The sequence below is a fragment of the Octopus sinensis genome, linkage group LG17 (assembly GCF_006345805.1).
Source record: "Octopus sinensis linkage group LG17, ASM634580v1, whole genome shotgun sequence".
Lineage (NCBI taxonomy): Eukaryota > Metazoa > Mollusca > Cephalopoda > Octopoda > Octopodidae > Octopus > Octopus sinensis.
The window spans coordinates 14,002,178-14,014,677 of record NC_043013.1 but is presented as its reverse complement, the minus strand read 5'-3'; the positions used below and the strand labels follow the sequence as shown (position 1 = coordinate 14,014,677).

The 12,500-nt window shown below is 39.0% G+C and overlaps 1 protein-coding gene and 2 long non-coding RNA genes across 7 annotated transcripts in view; 1 reads left to right on the top strand and 2 right to left on the bottom strand.

Moving 5' to 3' along the window:
• Positions 1–12,500, bottom strand: part of LOC115221048 (transient receptor potential cation channel subfamily M member 2-like) — a 706,843-nt gene that overhangs the window by 399,150 nt on the left and 295,193 nt on the right. The window lies entirely within an intron of this gene.
• The window catches only part of LOC118766710, a 44,035-nt gene that overhangs the window by 17,058 nt on the left and 14,477 nt on the right, over positions 1–12,500 (top strand). The gene's annotated exons all lie outside the window — the stretch shown is intronic.
• The window catches only part of LOC118766709, a 15,520-nt gene continuing 12,430 nt past the window's right edge, over positions 9,411–12,500 (bottom strand). The window contains exon 3 of the long non-coding RNA XR_005002617.1: positions 9,411–9,422. This is a non-coding gene — a long non-coding RNA (uncharacterized LOC118766709). The remainder of the gene's footprint in view (positions 9,423–12,500) is intronic.

The window sequence follows — 12,500 nt, the reverse complement described above, 5'->3', positions numbered from 1 at the left end:
TCGATTTGTTCGACTAACGCCGGTGCTCCAGCATGGCCGCAGTCAAATGACTGAAACAAGTAAAAGAGTAAAGAGAGAGATGTATAATTCGCTTGCCACTCGTGATGGTATTTTAATAATACCATCCCTATATGTATATGTGTATATATATATATATATATATATATATATATATATATAATATATATATATATATATATATAAAACTGAGAATGTGTGTCTGTCTGTCAATCTGTCTGTCTGTGTGTTTTCCTAAAACTTGAGAACTACACAACCAATTTCATTCAAATTTTACACATGCCATACTTAGGGTCCATGTAGTTTCATGGGCAAAAAAAATGTTCAACCGCTTGCCTAGGGTGAGCCCATAGCAATATCATTTCTCCACTATTTCAGTATTACGTGTTAAAAGTGAAGCAAAAACATCTCTCTATTTTATGTCAGATACTTTCACTTTAACAATAAAAATTAGAGAATAATTAAAATCAAACAAAAGTATGATATAATAATTAAATCGTAACATTGCATCAATGACTTGAACTTGAATCAGTCGTTTCACATGAATGGGAATAAATAAAAAATAAAATTTAAGTGCAGAAATGGAATAGTCCAGATGGAGGTGTGCACGGCTTTTACATTAGATTATTTGCTAATTAGCTAGCATTAAGTATCTATATGAAGTTTGGCTGTACGAAAGATGCTTCTACTGAGTACCGCTGTTGGTTTATTTCTGATCCATAAAGGCCTATAGCTTCAACAGAGTACTGCATTTTTGTTTACCGTAAGGTTTGTTGTTATTATTATTTCTGTTTAACTATTGTTATCACGTTTGTTGGTTCCTCGTAAGGGAAGCGTTGTTGTGTTGCATTTGTTAAATAATTGTAAACCGTAACCCTCACCTTTTAAACAATAACGAAAGCTCCCTTTGGGAGCTTTGGTTATTGTTTAAAAATTAATTGTATCCCTGTTTGGGAAATTGACAATATTTTCACCGTTTACACGGAAGCATTTTTGGTAGAATGCCTTCGATAGAAGAAAGTCCAAAAATGAATTTCGCTGCAGCCGTCGGCGGGCGGCGAACTCATTAAAATTAAAATGGAAGAAATACAAACCTATTTCGGATTGATCACCGACAAAGACGGTGAATCTAGGATAACACCACCAAACGAAATAAAAAATTAAATTAAAGAAAAGACTATTGCCTATAAAGTATACAATGTAGAGAAGAAGAAAACGATTTGAACACCTGAAGGAAAGCACCATTGAAAAGTGTCTTGGTGCGACTATGAAAGATATCAAGTATCTAACCAGAGGTGGTAAATTCGCCACAATAGAAGCAAGGTTCAAGTCAACGGAGCATGCAAGGGAGTACTCGACTCGAACCTTGCAAAGTGGAAATATTTTATTTTTACCTTTATATCTGGGGCGTAGGACGTCCCGGATAAAAGTTTAAAATGCCCCCCCCAGACTTCTATACAAGAGGGAGGACAAGAATACAATTGATCGAAACAATTCCAGTCTGTTATATATTTTGAGTATTGTTATCACTAGCGATATCAAGATATAACTTTGTATTTTGTATTTTATGTGTAGATGTATATATATATAGATGTACATGTAATATGTACACATATATATATACACATATATGCATGCACTAGCACTATGACCCGGCAACGACGGGTCTTTAATGATAGTATATATATATATAATAATAATAATAATAATAATAATAATAATAATTTCACTTGTGATGAAATTTACCATGGTGAAATTTACCGCGGTGGAATTTACTGGTAACCTATATATATAGGTTACCAGTAAATTCCACCGCGGTAATTTCACCATGGTAAATTTCATCACAAGTGAAATTATTATTATTATTATTATTATTATTATTATTATTATTATTATCATTATTATTATTATTATTATTATTATGTTGTTGTTGTTGTTGTTGTTTTATTGGTTACGATATTATGGAACTAAAAAAAGAATTAGTCTGACGAGGAAGACATCCTTTCTGAGTTTTTCATCTATTTTTAGATTACATACACTGGGATTGTAAGGGGGCGCGGTCCTCGTGGAGGAAGAGAAGCCCCACATTTTCCTATACAACACTAAAATGTACGTGATCGCGTCTTAAAGGACTTGCCAAGACCAAATAGTTCTTTAGAAGCCATCGGGTGGTCACTTCGGAGGGTTTTCTTATGAGTTAATGGTTGAATACATTTCGAAGTAGCTATCTATTCGTCAGTATCAGATATTCAAAGGAACTAAGTCTGAATTAACAGATTAGGTTTCACTTATAGAAAGCAAATAAACAATTTGGAGTGATAGCTTGCTTTCCAACCACACTGGTTCAACCCGGGTGTCGGGTATTCTGTTAGTTGTCGAAAACTACGCCTTTTGTATGTAGAAGACGCACTTCATCTACACGCAGTGAAGGCGTGTGGATATAACATTATTTTCATGTCTAAAACAGACTTCAGCAAAAAATGTGGAAATGCGTAATGGTATTTCATGCAAATGACAAGAATATTTTTTATTCAGTATTTTTCAGTTGACGATGCATCCTTTATATACGAAATAAACGAATTTACTCCTTTATTTTTAAGTCTTTCTCTGAACATAGCAATGGACGTTCTACATGTTGTTAACGACTTAACTATTGACTAAGTTCTTCAAAGTCTAATATACTTCCAGAGAGAAAACGATCACACCTAGACGTGAGTAAGTATTAGAGATTGCATAGTTTTTAATGAAACAAACGATTTAAAAAAATTATCGATAAGTGTTTAAGCTGCGGATACATATTCGATAGTAACGTGATGCGGAGTCATCCCCAATATTAGTATGTATTCATGTATTGCCATTTTCTTTTAACGAATTATCCGTCTACATCCGATAGCTTTTGTTTGTAGAGTCTTATGATTAGAAGAAGCGCATAAGTTTGAGACAGCAGATATGAAGGATTTAGCAATTACATAAGTTGACTCGTACTGGAAGGTTTTCTTCGATTGATATTGGTTGTGATAATATAGAAATCTCTTCTTATGAAATATGATAACTATGGCTTACGAATTAATGTTTACTGGGTAGCTTTAGGAAAATCTTGACGGCAATGGTATCTACATTTATACTATAATGTGTATTATATCATGTAATATTCCTTGTGCTATTTTGACGTTTATGAATATTAGTGATGTTCTCTATATAATATCAAGTTATGCTGTTCCTATTAAAATCACCTAATGTTTCTAGAATAAATAGGATGATGGAGTGAATTTACATAATTATATAGGAAAATCTACTTATGCCTACTGCAAAGGAAATGCTTACTTGTAACTATGCACAGACATATACATAGGAAATAATTATGTACCTTTGTACCTGCAAAGAACAGCCTTCTTTAATATGTTGAGGAATAACAGCTTCTATGGAACAGCCATTCATATTCCCCCATCAGGTTTGTAACTTGCGGAACAAAGTATTTTGAGAAGTAATCCTAAAACAAATGACATCTTTATGTACAATACACTACTCGTATATCAATGTATTCCAAATATTTTCCTTGAGGTATTGACAGGCTGTTTATTGAATTCAGTATTAAAACTAATTGAAATCGATTTAAATTCGTATAGAACATGCATGCTGTTTTTTGGATGGAAAAAAATATGAATTTTTGTCGACGAGGTCAGAACCATAGTAGAGGAGTACTTTTCGTCACGGAGAAGTGAATTTTGGAAGAGAGGCCTTGGAGAACATTGCAGAAAATGAAGGAAATTATAATGGACACTGGTTATAATGGACATTGGTTCGTGTGTTACATAGCTAGCTAGAGGCGATGGCCTCTGGGAGCTAATCAACGGCAGCATTCATCCTATTTTCCGGGACTACCATGTTAACTTGGTGATAATTATTAATATCCAGTACCACTGCCGTAGTCTCCTTTAGAGAGATTTCGAAATATTAATATTTCTATTGAAGGAAATTATATTTTAGGTTAAAAACGAACTTTAACACAATTAAGAGGACTTTTCGTCGGTGTGACTGAAATCAAGGTATGCCCTCTGGGTACTAAAAATTGTATGGCACAAAAATTCCGTTTGGAACTGCATTTGAAAATATGACTTTCTGACTCCCTTTCTAAAGCAGCTAGAAATAGTTTCCCCTTGATTCACTGTTACGTATGTTAAACCTATCTCTTTTCGAAAGAATACTCACCCTTATGGACCCCTCGCTCGATATGATGTTCCAGTAGCTGGGACGATCTAGAAACAGCAGTAAATGTCTATCTAAATCTTCTATTATGGACCTATATTATACAGCCTTGTCAAGTCTTGTTAGTCTGTTTGCCTTTACATTTCTAGTTTAATCTGTGTGTGTGTGTGTGTATATATATATATATATATATATATATATATATATATATATATATATATATATATATATTACAAAATTAGAAAATGGAGAAACATACTTAAATCAATCAAACATCAACCATCAGATGATACCCAATCAATTCTTTATTACACCATTACATAACAGCAAAGGCATTATACAAAATATATTGTAAATATAATTAGACAAGGAAATAGAAATATAAAATATAAAATATATTATATTTATATTTTATATTTCTATTTCCTTGTCTAATTATATTTACAATATATTTTGTATAGTGCCTTTGCTGTTATGTAATGGTGTAATAAAGTATTGATTGGGTATCATCTGATGGTTGATGTTTGATTGATTAAGTATGTTTCTCCATTTTCTAATTTTGTAGTATTAATTTACGGTAATATTTTTACCTTTGCCCACATAATACAGTAGATGAATTAATTGCATGGCAATTTTTAACATTTATGTATTAGTCTTGTTGGGTACCTCTCTAGCAGTATATTGGATATATGTTATCCCATGGTGGGTTGAATTTTCAACCCCTATCTCATTTTATAACCGATATATATATATATATATATATATATATATATTATATATATATAACTTTGGTTTCAGTCCGAGGACTGCAGCCATGTATGTATGTGTATATGCGTATCTCTCTCTCTCTCACTCTCTCTCTCTTTCTGTCTATCTATCTATTTGTCTATCTATATTAATATATATGAAACAGTAACACAAATAAAGTAGCGGGTGATGCTATGAAAAGACAAAACGATCAGGACAGTAATAAGTAGCAATAAGAGTGTAAATAATTAAAAACCCAAATTAAATACATAATACATGGGTCATTGATGTCTTTCTCTTCTTTTTCCTCGTCCACTTTCTCTCTCTTCTCCCCTCCCTTTCTTTCCCTGTCTACTCTACTTTCACTTTTGATACCACCTTTCTCTCCTAGGTCAATTGGGAAACTATTGGTGATCAGCAAAATTAATAAGGAAAACAAATTATTCTTCTAACACCCTAGCTGCAAACAAATTATGAGAATATTGGGTAAAATAAATAACTTATTGAGAATATTTACCTAGGATCTCGTTCGGGACTTCTCTTTGATCTTTTTCGGCACATTCTTTGATCTTTGTCGGCACACTCTTTGATCTCTATCGGCACATTCTTTGATCTCTGTAGGCACTGTCTTTGATCTTTGTCGACACCATCTTTGATCTCTGTCGGCACCATCTTTGATCTCTGTAGGCACCGTCTTTGAGCTCTGACATTCCTGACATTCCTGACATTCCAGACATTCCTGACATTCCAGACATTCCTGACATTCCAGACATTCCTGACATTCATGACATTCATGACATTCCAGACATTCCTGACATTCCTGACATTCCTGACATTCCAGACATTCCAGACATTTGAACCGGTTAGATCAGGCTTGATCCAGTTTGAACCGGTTTGATCTGGTTTGAACCGGTTTGATCCGGTTTGTACCGGTTTGTCGGAACACTATTTGATCTCTGTCGGCATCGTCTTTGATCTCTGTCGGCACCGTCTTTGATCTTTGTCGGCACACTATCTGATCTCTGTCGGCACCGTCTTTGATCTCTGTCGGCACCGTCTTTGATCTCTGACATTTCACACATTCCAAACTTTGATCTCTTTCGGCATCCTCTTTGATCTTTTTCGGCACCCTCTTTGAACTTTTTCGGCACCCTCTTTGATCTTTGATCTCTTTCGGCACACTATTTGATCTTTGTCAGCACTCTTTGATCTCTTTCGGCACCCTCTTTGAACTTTTTCGGCACCCTCTTTGATCTTTGTCGGCACTCTTCTTTGATCTCTTTCGGCACCCTCTTTGATCTTTTTCGGCAACCTCTTTGATCTCTTTCGGCACCCTCTTTGATCTTTGTCGGCACTCCTCTTTGATCTCTGTCGGCACTCCTCTTTGATCTTTTTCGAAACCCTCTTTGATCTTTGTCGGCACTCCTCTTTGATCTCTGTCGGCACTCCTCTTTGATCACTTTCGGCACCCTCTTTGAACTTTTTCGGCACCCTCTTTGAACTTTGTCGGCAATCTTCTTTGATCTCTTTCGGCCACCCTCTTGATCTTTTTCGGCACCTCTTTGATCTCTTCGGCATCCTATTTGATCTTTTTCGGCACCCTATTTGATCTTTGTCGGCACTCCTCTTTGATCTCTTTCGGCACACTATTTGATCTTTTCGGCACCCTCTTTGAACTTTTTCGGCACCCTCTTTGATCTTTTTCGGCACCATCTTTGATCTCTTTCGGCACCCTCTTTGATCTTTTTCGGCACCTCTTTGATCTCTTTCGGCACCCTCTTTGATCTTTTCGGCACCCTCTTTTGATCTTTTTCGGCACCCCCTTTGATCTTTGTCGGCAATCCTCTTTGATCTCTGTCGGCACCGTCTTTGATCTTTTTCGGCACCGTCATTGATCTTTGTTGGCACACTCTTTAATCTATGTCGACACCGTCCTTTGATCTTTGTCGGCACCGTCTTTGATCTTGTCGGCACTCCTTTCAGATCTTTTTCGGCACCCTCTTGATCTTTGTCGGCACCCTCTTTGATCTTGTCGGCACTCCTCTTGATCTCTGTCGGCACTCCTCTTTGATCTCTGTCGGCACTCCTCTTTGATCTCTTTCGGCACCCTCTTTGATCTTTTTCGGCACCCTATTTGATCTTTTTCGGCACCCTATTTGATCTTTGTCGGCACTCCTCTTTGATCTCTTTCGGCACCCTATTTGATCTTTTCGGCACCCTATTTGATCTTTTTCGGCACACTATTTGATCTTTGTCGGCACTCCTTTGATCTCTTTCGGCACACTATTTGATCTTGTCGGCACTCCTCTTTGATCTCTTCGGCACCCTCTTTGAACTTTTTCGGCCACCCTCTTTGATCTTTGTCGGCACTCTTCTTTGATCTTTTCGGCACACTCTTTGATCTTGTCGGCACTCCTCTTTGATCTCTGTCGGCACCGACTTTGATCTCTGTCGACACACCGTCTTTGATCTCTGTCGGCACCGTCTTTGATCTTTGTCAGAACTCCTCTTTGATCTTGTCGACACTCCTCTTTGATCTCTGTCAGCACTCCTCTGATCTCTTTCGGCACCTCTTTGAACTTTTTCGGCACCCTCTTTGAACTTTGTCGGCAATCTTCTTTGATCTCTTTCGGCACCTCTTTGATCTTTTTCGGCACCCTCTTTGATCTCTTTCGGCATCCTATTTGATCTTTTTCGGCACCCTATTTGACCTTTGTCGGCACTCCTCTTTGATCTCTTTCGGCACACTATTTGATCTCTTTCGGCACCCTCTTTGAACTTTTTCGGCACCCTCTTTGATCTTTGTCGGCACTCTTCTTTGATCTCTTTCGGCACCCTCTTTGATCTTTTTCGGCACCCTCTTTGATCTCTTTCGGCACCCTCTTTGATCTTTTTCGGCACCCTCTTTGATCTTTTTCGGCACCCCCTTTGATCTTTGTCGGCAATCCTCTTTGATCTCTGTCGGCACCGTCTTTGATCTTTTTCGGCACCGTCATTGATCTTTGTTGGCACACTCTTTAATCTATGTCGACACCGTCCTTTGATCTTTGTCGGCACCGTCTTTGATCTTTGTCGGCACTCCTTTCAGATCTTTTTCGGCACCCTCTTTGATCTTTGTCGGCACTCCTCTTTGATCTCTGTCGGCACTCCTCTTTGATCTCTGTCGGCACTCCTCTTTGATCTCTGTCGGCACTCCTCTTTGATCTCTTTCGGCACCCTCTTTGATCTTTTTCGGCACCCTATTTGATCTTTTTCGGCACCCTATTTGATCTTTGTCGGCACTCCTCTTTGATCTCTTTCGGCACCCTATTTGATCTTTTTCGGCACCCTATTTGATCTTTTTCGGCACACTATTTGATCTTTGTCGGCACTCCTCTTTGATCTCTTTCGGCACACTATTTGATCTTTGTCGGCACTCCTCTTTGATCACTTTCGGCACCCTCTTTGAACTTTTTCGGCACCCTCTTTGATCTTTGTCGGCACTCTTCTTTGATCTCTTTCGGCACACTCTTTGATCTTTGTCGGCACTCCTCTTTGATCTCTGTCGGCACCGACTTTGATCTCTGTCGACACCGTCTTTGATCTCTGTCGGCACCGTCTTTGATCTTTGTCAGAACTCCTCTTTGATCTTTGTCGACACTCCTCTTTGATCTCTGTCAGCACTCCTCTTTGATCTCTTTCGGCACCCTCTTTGAACTTTTCGGCACTCCTCTTTGATCTCTGTCGGCACCGTCTTTGATCTTTTTCGGCACCGTCATCGATCTTTGTCGGCACACTCTTTAATCTCTGTCGACACCGTCTTTGATCTCTGTCGGCACCGTCTTTGATCTTTGTCGGCACTCCTTTCAGATCTTTTTCGCCACCCTCTTTGATCTTTGTCGGCACTGCTCTTTGATCTCTTTCAGCTCCCTCTTTGATCTTTGTCGGCACTCCTCTTTGATCTTTGTCGGCACTCCTCTTTGATCTCTGTCGGCACTCCTCTTTGATCTCTTTCGGCACCCTCTTTGATCTTTTTCGGCACCCTATTTGATCTTTTTCGGCACCATATTTGATCTTTTTCTGCACCCTATTTGATCTTTGTCGGAACTCCTCTGATCCCTTTCGGCACACTATTTGATCTTTTTCGGCACCATCTTTGATCTCTTTCGGCACCCTCTTCGATCTTTTTCGGCACCTTATTTGATCTTTTTCAGTACCCTCTTTGATCTTTGTCGGCACCCCTCTTTTGATCTTTGTCGGCACCCTCTTTGATCTCTTTCGGCACCCTCTTTGATCTTTTTCGGCACCCTATTTGATCTTTTTCGGCACCCTATTTGATCTTTGTCGGCACTCCTCTTTGATCTCTTTCGGCACCGTCTTTGATCTTTTTCGGCACCCTCTTGATCTCTTTCGGCACCCTCTTTGATCTTTGTCGGAACCCTCTTTGATCTTTGTCGGCACTTCTCTTTGAACTTTTTCGACACCCTCTTTGATCTTTGTCGACACTCCTCTTTGATCTCTGTCGGCACCGTCTTTGATCTTTGTCGGCACACTCTTTAATCTCTGTCGACACCGTCTTTGATCTCTGTCGGCACCGTCTTTGATCTTTGTCGGCACTCTTTGATCTTTTTCGCCACCCTCTTTGATCTTTGTCGGCACTGCTCTTTTATCTCTTTCGGCACCCTCTTTGATCTCGTTCGGGACTCCTCTTTGATCTCTTTCGGCACCCTCTTTGATCTTTTTCGTTACCCTCTTTGATCTCTTTCGGCACCCACTTTGATCTTTTTCGGCACCCTCTTTGATCTTTTTCGGCACCCTCTTTGATCTCTTTCGGGACCGTCTTTTATCTCTTTCGGTACCCTCTTTGATCTTGTTCGGTACCCTCTTTTATCTCTTTCGGCACCCTCTTGATCTCGTTCGGGACTCCTCTTTGATCTCTTTCGGCACCCTCTTTGATCTTTTTCGTTACCCTCTTTGATCTCTTTCGGCACCCCACTTTGATCTTTTTCGGCACCCTCTTTGATCTTTTCGGCACCCTCTTTGATCTCTTTCGGGACCGTCTTTTATCTCTTTCGGTACCCTCTTTGATCTTGTTCGGTACCCTCTTTTATCTCTTCGGCCCCTCTTTGATCTCGTTCGGCACTCCTCTTTGATCTCTTTCGGCACCCTCTTTGATATTTTTCGTTACCCTCTTTGATCTCTTTCGGGACCGTCTTTTATCTCTTTCGGTACCCTCTTTGATCTTGTTCGGTACCCTCTTTTATCTCTTTCGGCACCCTCTTTGATCTCGTCCGGCACTCCTCTTTGATCTCTTTCGGCACCCTCTTTGATCTTTTTCGTTACCCTCTTTGATCTCTTTCGGCACCCGCTTTGATCTTTTTCGGCACCATCTTTGATCTTTTTCGGCACCCTCTTTGATCTTTTTCAGCACCCTCTTTGATCTCTTTCGGGACTGTCTTTGATCTCTTTCGGCACCCTCTTTTATCTCTTTCGGCACCCTCTTTGATCTCGTTCGGGACTCCTCTTTGATCTCTTTCGGGACCCTCTTTGATCTCTTTCGGCACCCGCTTTGATCTTTTTCGGCACCATCTTTGATCTTTTTCGGCACCCTCTTTGATCTCTTTCGGCACCCTCTTTGATCTTGTTCGGCACCCTCTTTCATCTCTTTCGGCACCCTCTTTGATCTCGTTCGGGACTCCTCTTTGATCTTTTTCGGCACCCTCTTTGATTTCTTTCGACACCCTCTTTGATCTCTTTCGGCATCCTCTTTGATCTTTTTCGGCACCCTCTTTGATCTCTTTCGGGACCATCTTTGATCTCTTTCGGCACTCTCTCTTGATCTGTTCGGCACCCTCTTTGATCTTTTTCGGCACCCTCTTTGATTTCTTTCGACACCCTCTTTGATCTCTTTCGGCACCCCCTTTGATCTTGTTCGGCACCCTCTTTCATCTCTTTCGGCACCCTCTTTGATCTCGTTCGGGACTCCTCTTTGATCTTTTTCGGCACCCTCTTTGATTTCTTTCGACACCCTCTTTGATCTCTTTCGGCATCCTCTTTGATCTTTTTCGGCACCCTCTTTGATCTCTTTCGGGACCATCTTTGATCTCTTTCGGCACTCCTCTTTGATCTTGTTCGGCACCCTCTTTGATCTTTTTCGGCACCCTCTTTGATCTCTTTCGGGACCATCTTTTATCTATTTCGGCACCCTCTTTGATCTCGTTCGGGACTCGTCTTTGATCTCTTTCGGCACCCGCTTTGATCTTTTTCGGCACTTTCTTTGATCTCTTTCGGGACTCTTCTTTGATCTCTTTCGGGACTCCTCTTTGATCTCTTTCGGGACTCTTCTTTCATCTCTTTCGGCACCCTCTTTGATATCTTTATATATATCTTTATATATATAAAACTGAGAATGTTTGTCTGTCTGTGTGTTTCCCTAATACTTGAGAACTACACAACCAATTTCATTCAAATTTTACACACGCCTTGCTCAGGGTCCGGGGAGTGTCGTCGGCAAAAATATTTTTAACCTTTTGCCTAGGGCGAGCCCACAGCTATATCATATCTTCTCCACTATGATTCCCTAAAACTTGAGAACTACACAATCAATTTTCATTCAAATTTTACACATGTAGTTTCATGGGCAAAAGAAATGTTCACCTTCTTGCCTAGAGCGAGCCCATAGCAATATCATACTCTTCGCCACTATTTCAGTATTACGTGTTAAAGTGAAACAAAAACATTTCTCTATTATATCAGATACTTTCACTTTACAATAAAAATAATAATAACTATTGAATTATATGTAGTAAGTAATAATTAAAATAATTAAAAAAGTATAATATAATCGTAACTTTAAAAAAAGTAAAAATAGTAATTGGTATAAAATTGCATCAATGACTTGAACTTGAATAAGTGGTTTCACATGAATGCGAATAAATTAAAAAATAAATTTGCGTGCAGAAATGTAATAGTCCAGATGGATAAAAGTAAATCAAAGAAAATGCTATTGTCTATAAAGTATACAATGTAGAGAAAACAGCAGATTTGTACACATGGAGGAAAGCACCTTCGAAAAGTGTCTTGGTGCGACTATGAAAGGTAAATTCGCCACAATAGAAGCAAGGTTCGAGTCAACGGAGCGTGCAAGGGAGTACTCGACTCGAACTTGCAAAGTGGAAATATATTACATACTTACATTTATATCTGGGACGTAGGAAAAAATTTTTTAACGCCTCCCCCCCCCAAGAAGTAGAGGTAGGCTTGATTGTAGCTACACTTCTATACAAGAGGGTGGACAAGTTACAATTGATCGAAATTACAAGAGACGGGCTAACAATTCCAGTCTGTTATATATTTTGAGTATTGTTATCACTAGCGATATCAAGATATAACTTTGTATTTTGTATTTTATGTGTAGATGTATATATATAGATGTACATGTAATATGTACACATATATATACACATATATACATGCACTAGCACTAGACCCGGCAACGACGGGTCTTTAATGCTAGTATATATATATATGTCTGACTTTCAGTTTCTGTC